Source organism: Ictidomys tridecemlineatus, chromosome 6 (genome assembly GCF_052094955.1).
Source record: "Ictidomys tridecemlineatus isolate mIctTri1 chromosome 6, mIctTri1.hap1, whole genome shotgun sequence".
Lineage (NCBI taxonomy): Eukaryota > Metazoa > Chordata > Mammalia > Rodentia > Sciuridae > Ictidomys > Ictidomys tridecemlineatus.
The window spans coordinates 137,396,163-137,416,827 of NC_135482.1; the positions used below are offsets into that span (position 1 = coordinate 137,396,163).

At 33.2% G+C, this 20,665-nt stretch overlaps 1 protein-coding gene across 3 annotated transcripts in view; it reads right to left on the reverse strand.

Moving 5' to 3' along the window:
• The window catches only part of Pibf1 (progesterone immunomodulatory binding factor 1), a 222,394-nt gene that overhangs the window by 130,864 nt on the left and 70,865 nt on the right, over positions 1 to 20,665 (reverse strand). The window lies entirely within an intron of this gene.

Consider the following 20,665-nt stretch of genomic DNA (forward strand, 5'->3'; position numbering starts at 1 on the left):
GGCCCATTTGTTGATTGGGTTTTTTGTTATCTTATTGTCTAATTTTTTTAGTTCTTTGTATACTCTGGATATTAGGGCTCTATCTGAAGTGTGAGGAGTAAAAATTTGTTCCCAGGATGTAGGCTCCCTATTTACCTCTCTTATTGTTTCTCTTGCTGAGAAAAAACTTTTTAGTTTCAGTAAGTCCCATTTGTTGATTCTTGTTATTAACTCTTGGGCTATGGGTGTCCTATTAAGGAATTTGGAGCCCGACCCCACAATATGTAGATCGGAGCCAACTTTTTCTTCTATCAGATGCAGAGTCTCTGATTTGATATCAAGCTCCTTGATCCATTTTGAGTTAACTTTTGTGCATGTCGAGAGAAAGGGGTTCAGCTTCATTTTGTTGCATATGGATTTCCAGTTTTCCCAGCACCATTTGTTGAAGATGCTATCCTTCCTCCATTGCATGTTTTTAGCCCCTTTATCAAATATAAGAAAGTTGTAATTTTGTGGATTGGTCTCTGTGTCCTCTATTCTGTACCATTGGTCCACCTGCCTGTTTTGGTACCAGTACCATGCTGTTTTTGTTACTATTGCTCTATAGTACAGTTTGAAATCTGGTATCGCTATACCATCAAAGGCACTTCTTTAAAGAAATACAAATGACCAACAAATGTGAAAAAAATGTTCAATATCACTAGCAATCAGGGAAATGCAAAACAAAACTACAATGGGATTTCACCTCATACCAGTCAGAATGGCAGTCATCAAGAATACAAATAATAATAAATGCTGGAGAGGATATGGAGAAAAAGGAACACTTTTACAATGTTGGTGGGATTGTAAATTAGTACAACCACTATGGAAATCAGAATGGAGTTTCTTCAAAAGACTAGACATGGAACCATATGACCCGGCTATACCACGTCTTGGTATTTATCCTGAAGAATTAAAGTTTCATACTACAGTTATACATGCATCCATATCCATAATTATAGCAGCATGATTCAAAACAGCTAAACTATGGAACCTGTCTAGGTTTCTATCAATGGATTAATGGATAAAGAAAATATGGAATATACACAAAGGAATTTTATTCAGCCTTAAAGAAAAATGAAATTATATCATTTACAAGAAAATGGATAGAACTAGAGACCATTATGTTAAGAAAAATAAATAAAAATAAACCAAACTTAGAAGGTCAAAAGTCATATGTTTTCTCATAGATAGAAGCTAGAGAGGAAAAAGAAAGGAAAGGTGGGAGTGGATCTCATAAAAATCAAAGGGAGATCAGTAGAGGAAAGGGAACAAGGGGTTGGAGGCAGAGATGGAAAGGAAAAGTATTGGGAAGTGATACTGGTCAGACTATATTGTAACTCATGTATATATAAATATGTAACAACAAATTCCATCATTATGTACAGTTATAATGCACCAATAAAAAAAGTGGGAAACATTTTTAAAAAAGAAAAAAGAAAAAGACAGCTGTGGGCACAGTGTTGCATGTCAGCAACTGGGAGGCTGAGGCAGAAGTATCACAGTTTCACAGCCAGCCTCAGTTCAAACAAACAAAAAGGGGCTAGAAATGTAGCTCAGTGGTAAACCACCCATGGGGTCAATCCCTGCTACCTAAAAATGAATAAATAAATAAATGAAAGCGATAAAGAAAATCAATGAACCTTAAAGTACAAGTGGTTCTTTGAAAAAAAAAATCAATAAAATCAGTAAGTCTTTAGTTGGGACAAAAAAAAAAAAAAAAGATAATAAAACAAACTGCTAAGCTGGGTGTAGTGGTACATGCCTGTAATCCCAGAGACTTGGGAGGCTCAGGCAGGAGGATTACAAGTCTGAGGCCAGACTCAGCAATTTGGCAAGGCCCTGAGCAATTTAGTGAGACCACTAATCAAAATAAAAAATTAAAAGGACTTGGGGATGTAGCTCAGGGGCAAAGCACTCAGGTTTCAATTTCCAGTACCAACAACAACAGAAACCCTACACACTCTTACAAAAGATCCAGCAATCATGCTTTTTGGTATTTACCCAAAAGAAATGAAAACTTAATACACACAAAAATATGCACACTGATGTCTAAGAGCAGCTTTATTCATAACTGCTATAACTTGAAAGTAACCAAGGTTTCTTCAATAGGTGGATGGATAAATAAACCAAGGTACATTTGTACAATGGAATATTATTCAGCAGTAAAAAGATACATGCTATCAAGTCATAAAAAAAATATGAAAGTGCCTATTGCTAAGTAAAAGAAGATAGTCTGAAAAGGCTATGTATTACACAATTCCAAATACATGATGTTCTAGAAAAGGTAAAAATATAAAGACTGTAAACAATATTCTGTATGAAACTATAATGGTGGATACATGTCCTTACGGACTTTCCTAGAGAATGTGCAATCCCAAGAGCAATAGTTGACCAAGGATGCAGTGAGGAAATTAAAAAGAGATTGGACCAACAGTGAACCCTAATGTAAACTATGAACTTTGGGTGATAATGCTATGTCAACCATGTTCATTGACTATAACGAACATACCATTTTGGTGAGGGATGCTGACAATGCTATATGTGTGGAGGCAGAGATTATGTGAAATGTCTGTACCTTCTTTTCAGTTTTGCTATAAACCTAAAACTGTTCTAAAAAATAAAGACTATAACAAATTTAGCTTTACTGAGATATAATTTATACAAAAATTTATAAATTTTTAAACATGTAAGTATATATTAGAGTTTTTTTTTTCCCCTTCCCACACTGGGGATTTAACCCAGGACATCATACATGCTATGTAAATGTTCTACTACTGAGTTATATTCCCAGCTCTTTTTTCATTTTATTTTGAGAGCAGTTCTCGCTAAATTTCCCAGGCTTGTCTTGAATTTGTGATCCTCCTGCCTTATCCTCCCCTGTAGCCAGTGATTACAGCTGTGCACAACCACACAGTTCTATATGAGTTTTGACAGATGTTCATAGTCATATAATCATGACTACATCACAACATACAATATTTCCACCACCCCTAAAACTCTGTTGCTGCTTTGAAGTCAATTGCCTCCTTCTACTAAACTGTTTTCCAAAAAACTATTATACGTCTGCACTTACTTTATCATGTTCCATTTAACCAACAATCTTACCACAGTTAGTAATATCACTTAAAATCTAGCCACTCTAGTGGTTGTAGTGGCATTTAATTGTAGCTATAATTTTCATGTTCAGAATCTTTTCTAATGCTTATTGATCTTTTGTATTTGTGAGGTTCTATTCAAGTCTTTTGGTCATTTATAAACATTTTATTTTTGCATTATTGGTAATTGAACTCAGGGGGGGGCTTCACCACTGAACTACCTTCCCAGCTCTTTTTAATTTTTTTTTTGCTTTGAGTCAGGGTCTTGCTAAGTTGCTGAGGCTGTCCTTTAACCTGAGATCCTTCTGCCTCAGTCTCCTGACTCAATGGGATTGCAGATATATGCAACCATACCCAGCTTAAACATATGAAATAGGGAAGCTTGTCTTTTTCTTAAGTTGCAAGAGTTCTAGGCAGGTGTTTTTGCAAATATTTTCTCTAAGTCTATGGCTTATCTTTTTTCTTTCTTATCAGAAGAACAAAATTTTCTTATTTTGATGAAGTCCAGTTTAACAAGTTTTTCTTAGTAGTGCATACTCTTTATGTTCTAATTATGCAATCTTTGATTTATCCAAGGTTAATCTTACACCTTTTTTTTAAAACCTAGTTGTAGTCCTCATATTCAGATATATGAGTGGTTATAAATTAATTCTTGCATGTGTAAATTAAGGGCTGAATTAAAATTTCTTACACATGGATATCAAAATCTTACATGTGGTTTGTTGAAAAGATTATCATTTCTTCATTGAATTATCCTGGCACCTCCATCCCTTTTCAAGATTGTTTTGGATATTCTGGTCCTGTGAATTTCTATGTAAATTTTAAGTTGGCCTGTCAATTTCTACAGAATAAACCTTGAGTCTCAGTCAGGATTGCCTTGAATGTATAAATTAAGTGCCTCCAAGGAACATTTTAGCAATATTAAGTGTTCAAATATATGAACATGATATATCTTTCCAATAAATCTTACATTTTCTTAGAAATATTTATTAGCTTTCAGTATAAAGGTCTTATACTTCATATTTTAAGTTTTACATCTGAATATCAAATGTTTTTTTTACTACTAGAAATTGTATTTTAAAAAATTTAATTTCCTTTTTTTGTGTGTAGTGCTGGAGATTAAACCCAGGGCCTTATTCACCTTAGGTAAGTTCTCTACCAGAGGTACATCTACAGCCTAATTTCCAATTTGAAACACCTTAACGCCAATATACAAAAATACAATTACTTTTTTCATAATTACTTTGTATCTGCAATCTTGCTAAAGTCACTTATTAGTTTCAATAGCTTATTTGTAGACTACCACCACAGCATTTTAAGGAAACAACGTCCCTGAGAATCTTAATTTCCTCACATAAAAAAAGGAAGAATATAAAAAACAAAAACTAAGACTAAAATTAAAAAATTAAACAAGCAAAAAACAAAACAAAACAAAAAGCCTCTCCTAAAAAATTTAGCACAGCTGGGTCTGGTGGCACACACCTGTAATCCCAGCAGTTTGGGAAGCTGAGGATGGAGGATCACAAGTTCAAAGCTAGCCTCAGCAACTTAGTGAGGCCCTAAGCAACTTAGCAAGACCTTGTCTCAAAATGAAACACCAAAAGGGCTGGGGATGTGGGTCAGTGGTTAAGTACCCCTGGGTTCAATCCCAGGTACCAAAATCACCACCACCACCATCATCATCATCATAATAGCACAGTACTGAACCATTACAAATTTTCAGTACTTATTAAATCTCTTCCCAAATTTCAGAGTTCCTACTACAGATTTCAGCACTGATATGTCCCAAATCTTTATCTCTAGGCCTGAGCCTTTTCCAAGGCATGAAAGCCCTATTCCCACGTGTCTACTGTATTTCCACACAAGAATAGTGATTCAGCATTCAAGAATAAGTCCTAAATTGAAACTATAGCTTTCATTTACCTATGAATCACTTCCATTTTTCTCAAAGTTCTATTTCTAATAATTAAATCATTGTCATCTCAACTACCTAGACAATCTTGTGTGAATAATCACTGATAACTCTATAAGCTAGTTTTACATCTAGTCACTTATTACTTCCTGTAATAACCATAGAGCTAACAGTGACAAAAACTATAACATCAATCTAACCCTCACAAGAGTTAAGTTACTATTATCACACTTTATAAACAAAGAAACTAATCCATAGAGGCTAAATGGGAGTTGCATACCCAGGAACAACAGAGCTAGTTATAATCCAGGCAGTACTTTTAACCACAAAATTAAATTGCCTCTAATGTTTGCAGGCTATAGAATTCACCTGTTAATCATGATAGTGGGACTGGGTGCTGATGATATTTGCAGGAATCCAATAAATGGTCCATCGAAATAAGTACTCCTCATCAGAGTTTTTTTGTTTTGTTTTTGTTTTTCTTAAAAAAGAAAGAAAGGAAAAAAGAAAGGAAAAAAGAAAGGAAGAAAGAAAGAAAATAGCAGCAAAAACAAAATTACAACTGTTATCCCTTAGTCTTGTAGGAAATCCCAATTCAGAGTTTTCTGATAGGATGGGGCTGAAGAATGTGATATGCTTAATGTTTAAGAAAGGCTATTGTAAGGCCCTACCCTGTCTTAAACAGTGTATATACTGGGAAAAAAAAAACATTTAAAAGATATGTCAGTGAGCTCTAATTCTGTTTTTACCAGTCCTAGGAAAAGATGAAGAAGAAGGGGAAAGTGTACTCATGATTTGGTCTTTTAACTAGAAATGTGGCCCAAACATGATTGCAGAATATAGTCAAATATATTATAAATTTCTTTTCTTTTGGGAAGACAGGTGTTGATAAATAGAAGAATGGAACAATCTCTACCATTCACCAACACCTCACCCCCAGTTGTATTTCTAAAATCAGTCTTTTCATTTCTATTCTCTATGACATCATCCCAATTCAGTCCATTGTTACCAATCACCTGGACTCTCAGTACTTTTATTTAGGTCATCTTGAAGTATCCTTGTGCAAGAAATTTAACTCAGCCCTTAATATACACATGCAACTACTGCCCAGCTAGTCCTGTAAAATGTGATTTTCTTCAGGTCATTTTTCACTGCTCACTGAAAGAATATAAATTATTTATTCACATATTCAGGACTATCACAAAATTAAACAGTCTATCCTTATCTGATATCTAGGACATACTATGAATCAGTTCCATGACTTACCTGCTGTTTTGGGATGATCCTTTAATTTTGTTCTCTATTTGGGCTTATGAAGTTTATCAAATGTCCTTCTCTCATATTTATAGATCAAAATTCACACTTCAAATGCTTGTTTCATATACCAACTTCCCTAAAAGACTGTCCTTAAATAATTCCTTAAAATAGATAGGGACACTCATAGATCACTATTGATTCTTTCAAGTTCATATCTTTAAAATATAAATATGTGTATGCATTAGATTTCAGCTCTACAAAAGACAGAAACTATGCCTTAATTTAAAAATTCTCTATATTGTAAAATGCACAAAGATTCAATAAATATTGAGTTGAAAATTTCTCTCAACATAGGAAAAGTTCAGAGTGGTTTTAACTCTCTATTACTCTTTCCGTAGCCCAGACTACAACAAAGAGAAATCTGAGCATAACATATTTTTCTCCACATTCTCCCCTGAAACCATGGGGAGAAATCTGTTTTTCTTTTGCTTTTTGATGTACTCAGGAAAATGCAGAGTTTATAATAATGTTGGCTCTCATTTAAAATAAAAGAAAACAATGTTAAACATTTAGAATTGAGAGGAAAGAAACCTTAGGATCATTACACATTAGTGCATTAAGGGAAGTAGAGAACTGCTAGGGGAGTTGGGCTATGATATGAACATTCAGTTCTCACAAGGAAAAGGCAATCATGGTGATTAATTTCCATTAGGTTCTGTTATAAAATGGTAACAGAAAATAAATTCAGCTATATGGAATTCTACTATGTCGAAAATTTAAGACACTAGATTAGATTTTAATATAATTAAAGATTTTAGACATGATAGTAGTATCTGCAATTAAAAATTCGTTAAGGTTTGTAAGCCAGGTGTGGTGGCTCATAACTGTAATCCCAGCAACTTGGGAGGTTGAGGCAAGAGGATCACAAGTTCAAGGTCAGCCTCAGCAACATAGTGAGGCCCCAACCAACTTAGTGAGACTCTCAACAACCTAGTGAGACCCCATCTCATTTTATGAAAATAAAAATGATTGGGGGTGTGGCTCAATGATAAAGCACCCTTAGTTTTAATCCCCAGTACTAAAAAATTTATAAATTATAATTTTTATAAATAATATTCATAAAAGATAAATTTTTCATAATTCATAGTTTTCATAATACTATGCAAGAATTATTATAGCTATTCTTTTCATTCAACACTACTCTAATGCTCTCTGTCACCAAATATGTATGTATTGCTAAATGCACAACCTTCAGCTACACTTTAGTGTAAATTATATTTTGTAACAGTATGGTTTAAGATTTGTGGAAGGAAAACTAGTAGACAAGAATGTAGAAAGGTAATCAAAACTGACGAATTTCTTGTAAGTGGAATGCTTAAAATTTAAGTGGGTTATAGTGATGATAGAGAAATAGTTTCTATTACAAAAAGAAAAATTATTGGACAAACTTGAAGTACACAGCAACTAGCAATACAGAAAACTGGCTGACAAATTGATTTCCTTTAAAAGCATTCAGTTCACAGTTTTACAAAATTAGAGATTAGTGCTTCTGTTAAACAATCCAATTGATGTTTGGTAAATGCTCTTTGGGATCAAAAATTCTGTTTACAATGTAAAAATGAATTTCACAACATACATTTTTCATTTCTAACAAAATCTGTTTACTTACTTCCAGTATCGAGTGCATACTTCAATGAATGGCAAACGATGATGAATTAAGAATAAACAGGCTTTGTAGCACCAATGTACAAAACATTCCATTCTGATAAAACACAAGCTATTTACCATACCTTCACTTCCCTGCAAATTGCTTCTATAAACTATTTCAAAGCTAACATTTTATTGTAATTTACAAGTAGATGAGTTCTTTTATAGGTTTACATATGAACAGTCTACCTGACTAAAATGATCTGGGTGCACTCTTGCCTGGAGTCAACTAGGTGACTTCATGATTTTGGACAAAAAAAAAAATTGGACAACATAGACATCATTATATTCAGAAAACTCTTATGAATAATCTAGCTAATAGGAACTCACATTTGAGTGAGTTAAGTGAATTAAAAGAAAAACATTTGAATTCTAATAATAGACATGTCAATGTCATGAAAACTTTGATGTCTGAGGACATTATGAACTCATTTTTTTACCTTTTGTAAATAAAACAGAGTTTCCATTTGTAAAATGAAAACACACTGCCTTGAAGTTTTGAAAAAACATATCAACTTAAAAAAGCATGGATGTGTTTTTTAAAACAAAGATGCAAGGAAAACTTCAATTGTATGAATTGCTAATAGTTACAGCAAATTGAGGAAAGATGCCTCTTTCTTTAAATTTTATAACAGTGAAGGTTATATCCTTCTGCATGAAATAGTATGGCCAGTCAGAGACTATTGTATCTTTATGGAATTGAAAAGAGAACACAGACATATTTTACTTGAAAACTCACCTATTAGGATGATGACAGTAAATAGTAAAAGCTGACATTTACTGAGACTTTAAAATTGTATAATAAATCTCATTTAACCTAAAAATTTTACCAAATGCAAAATTACATAAATATTGGTTATGCTTCTTCTTTCATTTAGAGTAATATACTTTAAAAATTTTATTAGTGGCCGGGTGCAGTGGTGCACGCCTGTAATCCCAGCAGTTTGGGAGGCTGAGGCAGGAGGATTGCAAGTTCAAAGCCAGCCTCAGCAATAGTGAGACACTAAGCAACTCAGTGAGACCCTATCTCTAAATAAAATACAAAATAGGGCTAGGGATGTGGCTCAGTGGTCGAGTATCCTTGAGTTCAATCCCCAGTACCCTCCTTAAAATTTTATTAATGTATTATAATTATACATAATATTTGGGTTCATTTTGACATAGCATGGAATTTAATTTGCTACAATTCAGACTCTAGTACTTCCCCTTTCTCTCCTTTCCTCCCTCTCTCTGTTCCCTTTCTCTATTCTATGAGTCTTTCTTCTATTTATTTATAGTTTTTTTAAAAATTAGTGTATTATAAATATATATAAAGGTGAAATTTACTGTGGTATATTCATAAAGTACATAGAATACTTTGGTCTATTCCATTCTATCATTCCTCCCTTGAATAATATACTTTTAATGGCTAAAAAGAATTGAGAATATCTTCACATGTAGTAATGATATGTAAGATTCCTTCATATGTAATACTAATGATTTCTACACAGGGAAAACTAAATGATTACATGTCTGGCTCATACCATAAAAATACTATTATACATAAACAGTAAAACCAGGGAGAATGAAATGTTTGTTGAATAAGACAAGTGTAACAAAAATAAAACATGAAATAGCCATTAACTTATTAAAGCATTCAAAATGTTATCTAATGGATCTCAAACACAGTACAGCAAAATATAATTGTTATATAGAAAACCACAATTAAATGGTCTAAATGAAGTTAATATAGCTTGCCTCTAAGCTAGATTTTTATACTGTATCTGTTAAAAAAAAAGTGCAATTCTGTTTCTTTAACCCAATGTCACTGTCACAATGTTCTTAAAGAATACTATTGTCATGCAGGATGATTTGTAATTCATAATAAATATATGCCATAAATTACATGGTACAGTCTAGAATTTCTAAGGTACTATATTTTGCTCAAGAGCTAATAATTTTGCTAAATGACATTATATAATAATTTGTTAAATGGTTAAAAAGAAAATCTGTATTTTAATACAGAATTTTAACAATTCCTTAAGTTGATGACATCTTATAAAATTCTGGTTGAACAATTTAAAGATAAAATGTTACTCCTTTTGAAGGACACAAATAAATATAACTCATGTGACTTAAAACGTATATGCAGTGAGGTGAATAGTGGACCCCAAAGGATCTGTCCATGTCCTAATTCCCAGAACATATGAACTGCCTTATTAGGAAAAAAAGTTTTTACAGATATGATTAAGTATCTCGTGACAAGGGTTTGTCCTAGATTATTTGGGTGGGTATAAATGTAACATATATCTATTCTGAGGAACACAGAAAAGTCAATGTGAAGACAAAGGCAGAGACTAGAATGAAAAATGTAGCTACAAACCAAGGAACCTGAAGAAGATTTGGAGCCCCCAGGAGCTGGAGGAGTTAAGAAAAAGATTGCCCCTCCAGTCTCTGAAGGGATAGATAGGTCCATGCCAACACCTTGGTTTTGGACATCTGGCCTCCAGAACTATGAAAGAACACATTTTTTTTTTTTTTTTTTTTTTGCTGTTTTAAACCACAAAGCTCATGGTAATTTATTATGGCAACCATAGGGGATTAATACAACATAGTTTTGAATTTTCTTATTTTTAATATGTATGTTTCAGAGCAAAAATGTACCAATTATATTGTTCAACATGCATATTACGCTTCATATACTGTTTACATAAGTATGACATAATTATGAGGCAGAATCAGCAACTAGGATGGAAACAAAGACAACAGATGTCTAATTCCAGTTCTGCTTCTAATAACAGTATAACTGAAGACAAGTCATGTAACCTCTTTAGACTTGTTTCCTCATTTGCAAAATGAGTGGAATGCTTTCAGCAATCTTTAAGCTTTTGTCCAACTGTAAACTTGTGTGAACTTTTGAAGTGTTAAAAATAATAAGGCAACTCTACTCCATGTACTGCCAGAGCATCAAAAAATTCTGCTCCATTTGTGTACAACGAATCGAAGAGCTTTCTATTGTCATGTGTAACTGATTAGAATTAATTAAAAAAAATAATAAGGCATAATGCAAAAGTCACAGTAACAAAAATAAAGAACACTTAAAAAGTAGGATTAGATAGGCTGGCAAATGAAGCATGTCAGAAGATTCACAGGATTGCACAAATTTATGAATGGTAATTATTAAATATGTGTTGAGTGTTGGAAATATATAAAAAATTCTCTATACAGCCATTAGATTTTACAAATACTCAAGTGGCTCTATGTTCAGAATTGTCAGGCTCTATGATTTGTAACCAAAATGAAGACTGAATGGTTTATAGAAAATAAACTACTACCTACTATGCAGTGTTACTAAAATTAATACACATATGACACTCAAATGGTGTTAGGCATAGTTAAGAGATTAATAAATATTAACTTTATTATCCAAGATACAGTCTATTTTTTCTTCTTTCATTAAAAAGGACCTCACAACTACAACTTTTTTTCTTTTTTCTTAATGTTTTGCTCTTTTTAATGTTTTAATTTTTTTTTTTTCAGGGCTAAGAATGAAGCCCAAGGCCTCAGGTATGCCAGGCAAGTGCTACATCCCCAGGACAAGTATGACTTTTTAGACAATGTTAACAGGATTTATGTAGTAACAAAAATTTAAAATGGTAACTTTTTTTTCCTTCTCTAAAACATACACTTCCAATCAATCCTGTTTCCTTTTTATTGAAAGAACTTTTCATGATGACTACAAGACTGAAGTATAATTTAGAAGCAGTCTCTAAAACTGGAAGTAATGTTCATCTAAATATGCCTGCCAAGTTTAAAAATGTATTAGGAGTTAAATTGAAACATGTTGAAAATGACTCATTGTGGACCAGAATATACACTGTAGGAAATAAGAGCTCATTTACAAGTGGGAGAAATACACTCACACTTCATCTGTGGTAATTCTCTGGACTTTCCTTCCAGTAAATATCATATTTTAAAATAATCGTGGAAAATATCTTACTTTTAACTTTAGTTTTTATGAGTTGATTTAGTTAGCTGGCATTCCAATTTTTTTTATACATCTTTTTTTGGACATGAGTATATTTACCAAATGTAAATCTATGAAAATTTCCCCCTAAAGCAACAGAACAGCAGCCTATAAAGAAAGCTATATAAACACATGCACACACACACACACACCTCTCACACATTTTCTCTCTCCCTCTCTCTCTCTGTCTGGTTCAGTTCACATGCATAATACACAGCTATGGCTCTATATTTCTAAGAAATACCCATAAAAATGTGTACATATAATCACGTTTCCCTTTATTTTACAAACATGATGTTACTGATAAATGATCAGAAAAGCATGTACTTGAGATTTTTTTTTGTAGTACTTTCATATTTATATCGTTCAACCTACCCTTCTTGACTTGTGACTTAAGGCAGCTGGTTATACTTAGAAAAGTTTGGGGAATACCCCTTCCCCCTACAAAATGACTATCACATGAACAACCCAGAAACCATGGTCTTACTACCAACACATTTTTCTCATGCTAATTAGTAAGCCACACACTTAAATATATATGTATAATCACAATTTTAATGTGGCTTTAACCTGAATTTAATTAGTAAGTACTTATGAATTAACAGCATTAGCCCAGGTAGTTCAAATTTCCTGAGTTTTGTTTCCTTGCTTCATCAATTTTATACTGATAGTAAACAGTTCATGGAAGTCTCTGTTCAATACTCCCTTTGTCTAGGATGTTATCTAAATACTATCTCTACCCCCAACCATGTTTTTATGCAACCATCAAAAGCACCTCTGGCACCAACAGAATTGTCTGGCTCTGTAACCCAAAGTGTGACAATAAGTACTTTTCTTCTTGGAATTTGACACAATACCATCTTTATTTTTGCAGGAGGAAGGGGGGGTTTCAATCCTAGGATCAAACCCAAGGACTTATACTCATTGCAAGTACTCTCCTACTGGTAGCTACAGCTCACACATAATGCCTCTTAAGTATATCTTTATTTTGTATACATTGTCATTAGAGAAGGATTCTTGCTGGATGTGGTGTTATACACCTTGTAATACCAGAAGGAACTCAAGAGGTTGAAACAGATGATCACAAGTTCAAGGCCAGCCTCAGCAACTTAGCAAGACTCTAAGCAACTAAGTGAGGCCTTGTTTAATAAAATAAAAAGGGCTGGGGATATAGCTCAGTGGTAAAGCCCTTCTGGGTTCAATTTCTATTATAAAAAAAAAAAAAGGATTTTCAAGATTTGAATTCTTATTACTTGAGACAGGGTCTTCCTAATGCTGCCTCCCTAGCCTGGCCTTTAAGTCACTGTCTTCCTGCTATGCCTCCAGAGTAGCTGAAATAACAGGTGTGTACTACTGTACAGGGTTCTGAATTATTATTACTTTTTGGTATTGGGGATTGAACTCAGACATACTTGACCACTGAGCTACATCCCCAGCCCTATTTTATATTTTGTTTAGAAATGGGGTTTCACTGAGTTGTTTAGTGCCTTGATATTGCTGAGGCTGGCTTTGAACTTGTGATCCTCCTGCCTTAGCCTCCCAAGCCACTGGATTACAGGCGTGTGCCACCCCGTCTGGCCTGAATTATTACTTTAAAATAATCCTTAACAAATAATTTTAGAATAATTTTATATCTTATACTATTTTTGCCTTTTCAACTTTCTCATTTTTAAATATCATGAGTTGCACACTGATGTGGAAAGAATATAGTTTCATTTATTACTCAAATTTTATATGTAGGGAGTGTATCACATTTTCAGCATTAGAAAAGATGTTCAGTCCTCTTCTATCTTTGTTTTTGCTTCTTTGCTGTTGCTTTGTAATACATCTTTTGTTATAAAGTTGGTGCTTGCTTTTTTCCTTCTCTGTTTTAAGTGGTATGCTTAAACATGTATTTCTAGATAAAACTATTGATTCTCTCAGGAAATCTAAAGATATTATATACTGTAATTATAAGCACTATTTCCTTTTACTATTAATTCCCTAATTTTTGTTACAAATTGCTGCTATTTCATCTCTACTTCTGTTAAATTATTATTTTATGTTGCAATTTCCCTTTGAGAATTAGGATTATAACGATTATAATGTTTTGTGACCAAAATGAAACAATTAAGATTTACTTTCACACTAAATGTTCACTGCTATTTGTGTGATACTTTGATGTTTCAATTTATGAGTTCTTTGATTTTTTTCTTTGGTTAGTGATGTTAGAATTTCAAGTAAGTTTTTCAGGAAGGCCATGTGGTTTAAAAGCTTCATGAGTTCTCATATGATTGGTCTCTTCTTATCATTTAGATGGCAAACTTTCTGAATCATGCTGTTTTATATCTTCAAATACTTATAATTAAAATATCTGTAAACTAAAAGTAGCTCAATTTTTATTTGTATATTTTAAAATTTATATCATAAGAACCTAAGTTCTATTAAGACAGAGATCCTTTCATCTTGCTAAATCCTAAATTCTAGTATCTAGAAACAGTGTTTGGCAAGAAGCAGATGGTGAATAAAAATTGCTGAATGAATAAATAAAGTATAATTATGAAGGAAAAACTTGAGTTCAACTAGATTTATTATTCAGTAAATGACTTACTTATACAGCTCAGATGCTTCTAATGCTCAGATGACTTAATATTCCTATTGAATTTCACTTGGATTTACAATATTTCTGTTTCCTACCCTCTCCCTACCATCCAGAATGTGGGACTTCTAAATTGTAGGCTTCCTATTTCAGAAAAAGTTTTCTTCTACCATATCTGTAAACATACTTTTGTTCTTTCATTTTATTATTTTCTTCCCTTAGCACAGCAATTTTCTGAATGTGAATGTTATCTAGTTTCCATGTTTGTGACCTGTAATATTTTCACTTTATTTTTAAAAATCTTTTTGTTTGTTTTTCTGCTTTATAAATTGCTACTCCTCCCCCACAGGTTATCCTTTTTTTCTTTTCTTTTTTATTTTTAACACTCCTACCCCAGTCCTATTATTACTCTTTCATTCCTTTAAGTCATACTATCATTTTAAAAGGTAATTTTTCTGAACATTATCAGTTTTCCACCATCTTATTTTATTGCCATATCATTGGTTTCACAGATAGTGTGCTTTACTTTTCTGTGTCACGAATAGGTTAAGACCTAAAAATCTTTTTAGACTCCTAGAATAAATCTTTCAAAATCCCTTATCTTTTCCATCTTGTATATTTTTTTGCTGTCTCCTTTCATTAAAAAAGTTTATTTAGCTCTCACACTTTTCTCTGATACCCCTCCCCCCCACCAATTATTTACTAACTTTATTATTATTATTAACATGTTAGGCAGATGCTCTAATCCTGAGCTATACCCTGTACCACTTACTAATCTTTGAAGGTGGCAGTTCTAGTCAGGCTTTCATTTTGCACCCAAAATACCTGAGGGATAAGATATGGCTCCATATGGGACAGGCTACCATACAACTGCAGAAAGATTCTATTAGAGAGCATTATCTTAGAGTACACAGGTAGAGCTCTTAAGAATTTCTTCTTTACAGTATTTACCCCACTGTACTACTCACTTGAAATGCAGGACTCATATTCTCCATTCTCTTCATTTTGATCCTGGCTACATTGTATCATGACCAATATTCCTTGAAATTTATGATCTTATATTGGATATTTCCTGAATGTGTAATGGAGATAAAAGTTCCTTCCACATTTTATTACTTTTGTCCATATTATGTAGGCATGGAGAATGTCATAAAAATGATCTTACAGAATCTTCATTTCTATAAATCTTCCATTAGCTGAACTTGGCATTTTAGTATTTGTGTAAAAAAAGAAAAAAAAAATCTTTCACAAACCATAGATCAGAGTTTCCTAGCTTATGATATTATGCAAAAACCAGCTAACTTACAATTATTACTCTGTTAACTACTGAGAATGAGAAAAGGGAATCTCAAAATGAGGTATGTAACAGGCTTAAGGTGCTTAGTTTTTTTAATAAAAGTTTATTTAAAATGCAAAAATTTAAAAAGATCTACCTCATTATGTGCTGGGATCACTGTGAAATTGAGATTTAACAAATCTGATTTAATTAATGAGTGATTAAAAAAAATCAAGTAAAAATCCTGAAAACATTTAACTACTAATATCTTTCAAAGTTCATCTACTGTTTAATATTCTTTGGAAACTGATATTTCATTTGATTTAAATTTGTCATTTAATTATATTGTTATTTCACATTCTCCCATGTGCCAATAAAGATATTTTTAATCTTTAAAAAATCTTGTTGATACATTATAATTATACATTATAGTGGGATTCATTATGCATATTCATACATGCATAAAACATAATCTAATCAATCTTATTCCCCAATATCTTCCCTTTCTTACTCTTCTTCTCTCCCCTTTATCCACTTGTTCAACTTTCTAATGATATTATTTTTAAATTTTTAATCAGTGCATATATATAATATATAATATATAGAATGTGTATACATATAATATGCACACACACACATATATTAAGAATTTATTGTGGTTTACTCATACATGGGCATAGCATAATTTGGTAGATTTGGTTCCCCAGTATTTCCCCATGCCCTCTCTCCTCCCTCCCTCTTTATCCCATTCTTCTACTCTATTAGTATCTCTTCTATTTTTGTGAGATTCCCTCTATCTCTTTTTAAAAATCTCTTTCGCTGTCTCTCTTCTGCAGATGAGAGAAAAATTTCAATCATTGACTTTCTCAGTTTGGCTTATTTAACTTAGCAGGATGTTCTACAGTTCCATCCATTTGATAGCAAATGACATAATTTCATTCTTCTTTATGGCTAAGTAAAACTCCACTGTGGATATACAGTACATTTTCTTTCATTATAGTTCTTTAAACTCTAGACAGAGAAATCAGGTAAAAGAAAGAAATTAAAAGGATACAAATAGGAAAACAAGTCAAATTATCTATTTGTTGATGACATGGGCCTACATTCAAAAAAACTCAAGATATATAAGACTCAAAAAACCCCATCAGAAGACTGGGAGAGTTGATAACAAATTCAGCAAATTAGAAGGATTCAAGATTAACATGCAAAAATCAATTGCTTTCCTCTACTCCAATAATGAATCTGCTGAGAAAAAAAATCAGGAAACAATTTCATTTACAATAGCCTCAAAAATCAAAATAAAACAAACTTGGGAATAAATCTAAGAAGGGAAAAGACCTTTACAATGAAAATTATAAAACACTGAAGAAACAAATTTCAGAAGACCTCAGAAGATGGAAAGACCTCCTATGTTCCTGGATAAGCAGAATTAATATTGTTAAAATGGCCATAACTAAAAGTAATCTAGAGATTCAATATGATCCCCATCAAACTACCAATGACATTTCTTATACAACTTGAAAAAAACAGTACTAAAATTCATTTGGAAGAATAAAAGACCCAGTATAGCCAAAGAAATACTGAGCAATAAGAGCAATATGAGAGTTATCACAATATCTTATATCAAATTATACTACAGAGTCACAGTAACAAAAACAGCATGGCACTGGCATAAAAACAGACATGAAGACCAATGGAAAAGACTAGAAGACAAAGGGGCAAATTCATGTAGATACAGTCATTTGATATTGGTGACAAAGGTGCCAAAAGCATATGCTAGAGAAAAGATAGTCTTAACAATTGGAGCTAGGAAAGCTGGATATCCATATGTAGAACAATGAAACTAGATCCCTTTCACTCTGACAAAAATCAACTCCAAGTAGCTGAAAGACCTGGGAATTGACTAGAAACACTGCAATAGTCAGAAGAAAACATGAAATTAATACTCCAACATATTGACACAGGCACCAGCTTCTTTAATAAGACTCTTAAAATTCAAGAAATAAAATCAAGAATCAGTAAGTGAGATGGCATCAAACTAAAAAGGTTCTGCATGGCAAAGGAAACAATTAAGAATAGGAACAGAGACTCTGCAGAATGGGAGAAAATTTTTGCCAGTTACTTTTTCAACAGGAGATTAATAGTCAGAATACACAAAGTACTCAGAAAACTTAATATCAATCAAACAAACTATTCAATGAATGGGAAAATAAACTAAACTTAAGACATTTCTCAAAAGAACAAATGCAAATGGCCAAAAAACATATGAAAAAATAATCAACATCCTTAGCAACTAGGGAAATGCAAATCAATACTATACTGAGATTTTTTTTGTGGGGGTGGGGGTATAACCAGGAATTAAACTCAGGGGCCCTTTACTACTGACCCACACCCCCAGTCTTATTTTGTATTTTATTTAGAGAAAAGGTCTCACTGAGTTGCTCAGTGCCTTGCCTCTGCTGATGCTGGCTTTGAACTTGAGATCCTCATGTCTCAGCCTCCTGAGTGGCTGGGATTACAGGTATGCGCCACTATGCCCTGCTACACTGAGATTTCATCTCACTGTATTTAGAATGGCAAACATCAAGAATACAAATAAATGCTGGCAAGGATGTGAGGATAAAGGTACCTACCTTATTGGTAGGACTGAAAATTGGCACAACTGCTTTGGATAGCAGCACAGAGGTTCCTCAAAAGAATAGGAATAGAAACACCATATGACCCAGCTATCCCACTTTTTTGGTAGTATTTATACAAAAGAACTAAAATCAACATACTAAAGAACTAAAAGCATGTATATCAATGTTTATAGCAGCACAATTCACAGTAGCCAAATATGGAAAAAATGTTTTTTTTTCAATCTTAATAAAATGTTTTTCTTAAATTGGGATTTTGTCCATAATTTATACTTTCCTCTAGAGGTTCTAGTAAACACCTCAAAAAAGAGAAGTAAAATGTAGTTGGTTAAGATTTATAGTTAACTAATATGGATTTTTTTCACCATTTCTTTTTATAAATGCTTATCTGTTTAACAGATAGAAGGTTGCATTCTTGGTAGGTTGCATTCAAGCTTTCTGATATTTAGTTTCTGGAATCATTCCTCTTCAACATTTCAGAGAATAAGGACATAATGTATGTTTCCAGATTTCTGGCCCTTTTTCTGATAAAAATGTTTGAACAAGATAACTGACATTTTTCCTGCTGTTACTTCCTAATGTTCTTTCAAACCTTAGGGTACCCAAGGCATTAGCCTTAGAGAAACAGTTTACTTCTTTGAGATTGCTGGTAGGGCACCAAGGAGACAAAGTGATAGATAATAATAACCAGCATTACTTACAATTTACAAAGTGTTTTCAAAACTGTTGTTATACACTAATTCTGAAATGCATAATTGAGAAAAGGACACACAAGGAAAATTTGGACAGCAGCTTTGTAAAAAGTATAAATTCTGCTAGGCATGGCAGTAAGCTGCCCAGCAGCTCAGTAGGCTGAGGCAGAAGGATCTTGAGTTCACTTTGCCTCGGCAAAGGTGAGGTACTATGCAATTCAGTGAAACCCTATCTCTAAATAAAATACAAGATAGGGCTGTGGCTGTGGCTCAGTGATTGAGTGCCCCTGGGTTCAATCCCCAGTACAAAAAAAAAAAAAAAAAAAAAAAAAGTACAAATTTCAGTGGGCCTCTGCAGGTATCCTTATTTATTAGGAGTGGTAAGGTGTGGTAAGGGGATGGAACATGTCTTCTAAAACAAAACATATCCAGGTGTCAAAAAATTCATCTAGATTTGGGAACTACTGGTGTAAAAAAATGAGGAAGAGTCTAACATTCTTGAGTAGTCTTTTCAGCAAAGTGTCTTCACAATGGAAATTTTTTTTTTTAATATTTATTTTTTAGTTCTCGGCGGACACAACATCTTTGTTGGTATATGGTGCTGAGGATCGAACCCGGGCCGCACGCATGCCAGGCTAGCGCGCTACCGCTTGAGCCACATCCCCAGCCCAGCCTGGAAAAATTTTAAGTCAAAATCAAAGCAAAAATTCCAGGGAAATAAAATTGATAAATATTTATTGAGAATTACCTATACCACAAAACACTGACTAGAAGGCTTACCAGATAAGCAAAGATAGGGAAGCATAAGTTTCTGACTTCAAAGAGCTAACACATGAGAGGGTGAGACTTGTAAAAAAGCACACGATTATAATATAATGTTAGAAAACAGAGAAGACCTTGAAGTATTTCTGAAAGGATGCTAAGGTCTCAGAAGTTGTATGTGATTACTGAGTTCAATTTTACAAAAAGAATGGGCATCTATAGAGTAGACCAATGGCCAGATATGTGAGCAAGGGAAACGGTCCTTCTTAGCAAAAAACAGAATTAAGGGTGTGAACAGAAAGTACCAGACAATTATAGAATGGCAAGAGATAACTTGCATGGACTACATGGGAGACAGACAAAATAAAAATGAGTCTGGAAAGATGGAAAGTACTGCAAATGACTTTAAAAGCTAAGCTGGTTCTCACTCTGTTGAATGATATGATCAGAGTTCTCAGTTACTTTTACAGAATGATGATGAAAATAGATGAAACTCTAATCGGGGAGTTTAGAGACTTTATAGTAGTTCAAGCAACTCAGTGAGACCCTGTCTCCAAATAAAATATGAAATAGGGCTGGGGATGTGGATTGATGTTTGAGTGCCCTGAGTTCAATCCTTGTTACTCTCCCATGCCTGCCCCACAGAAAAGAATTAGGAATTTCTGTATTCAAAACAAATATGATGTAAATTACTTTACATAATCATGAAAACTAGCAATTTAT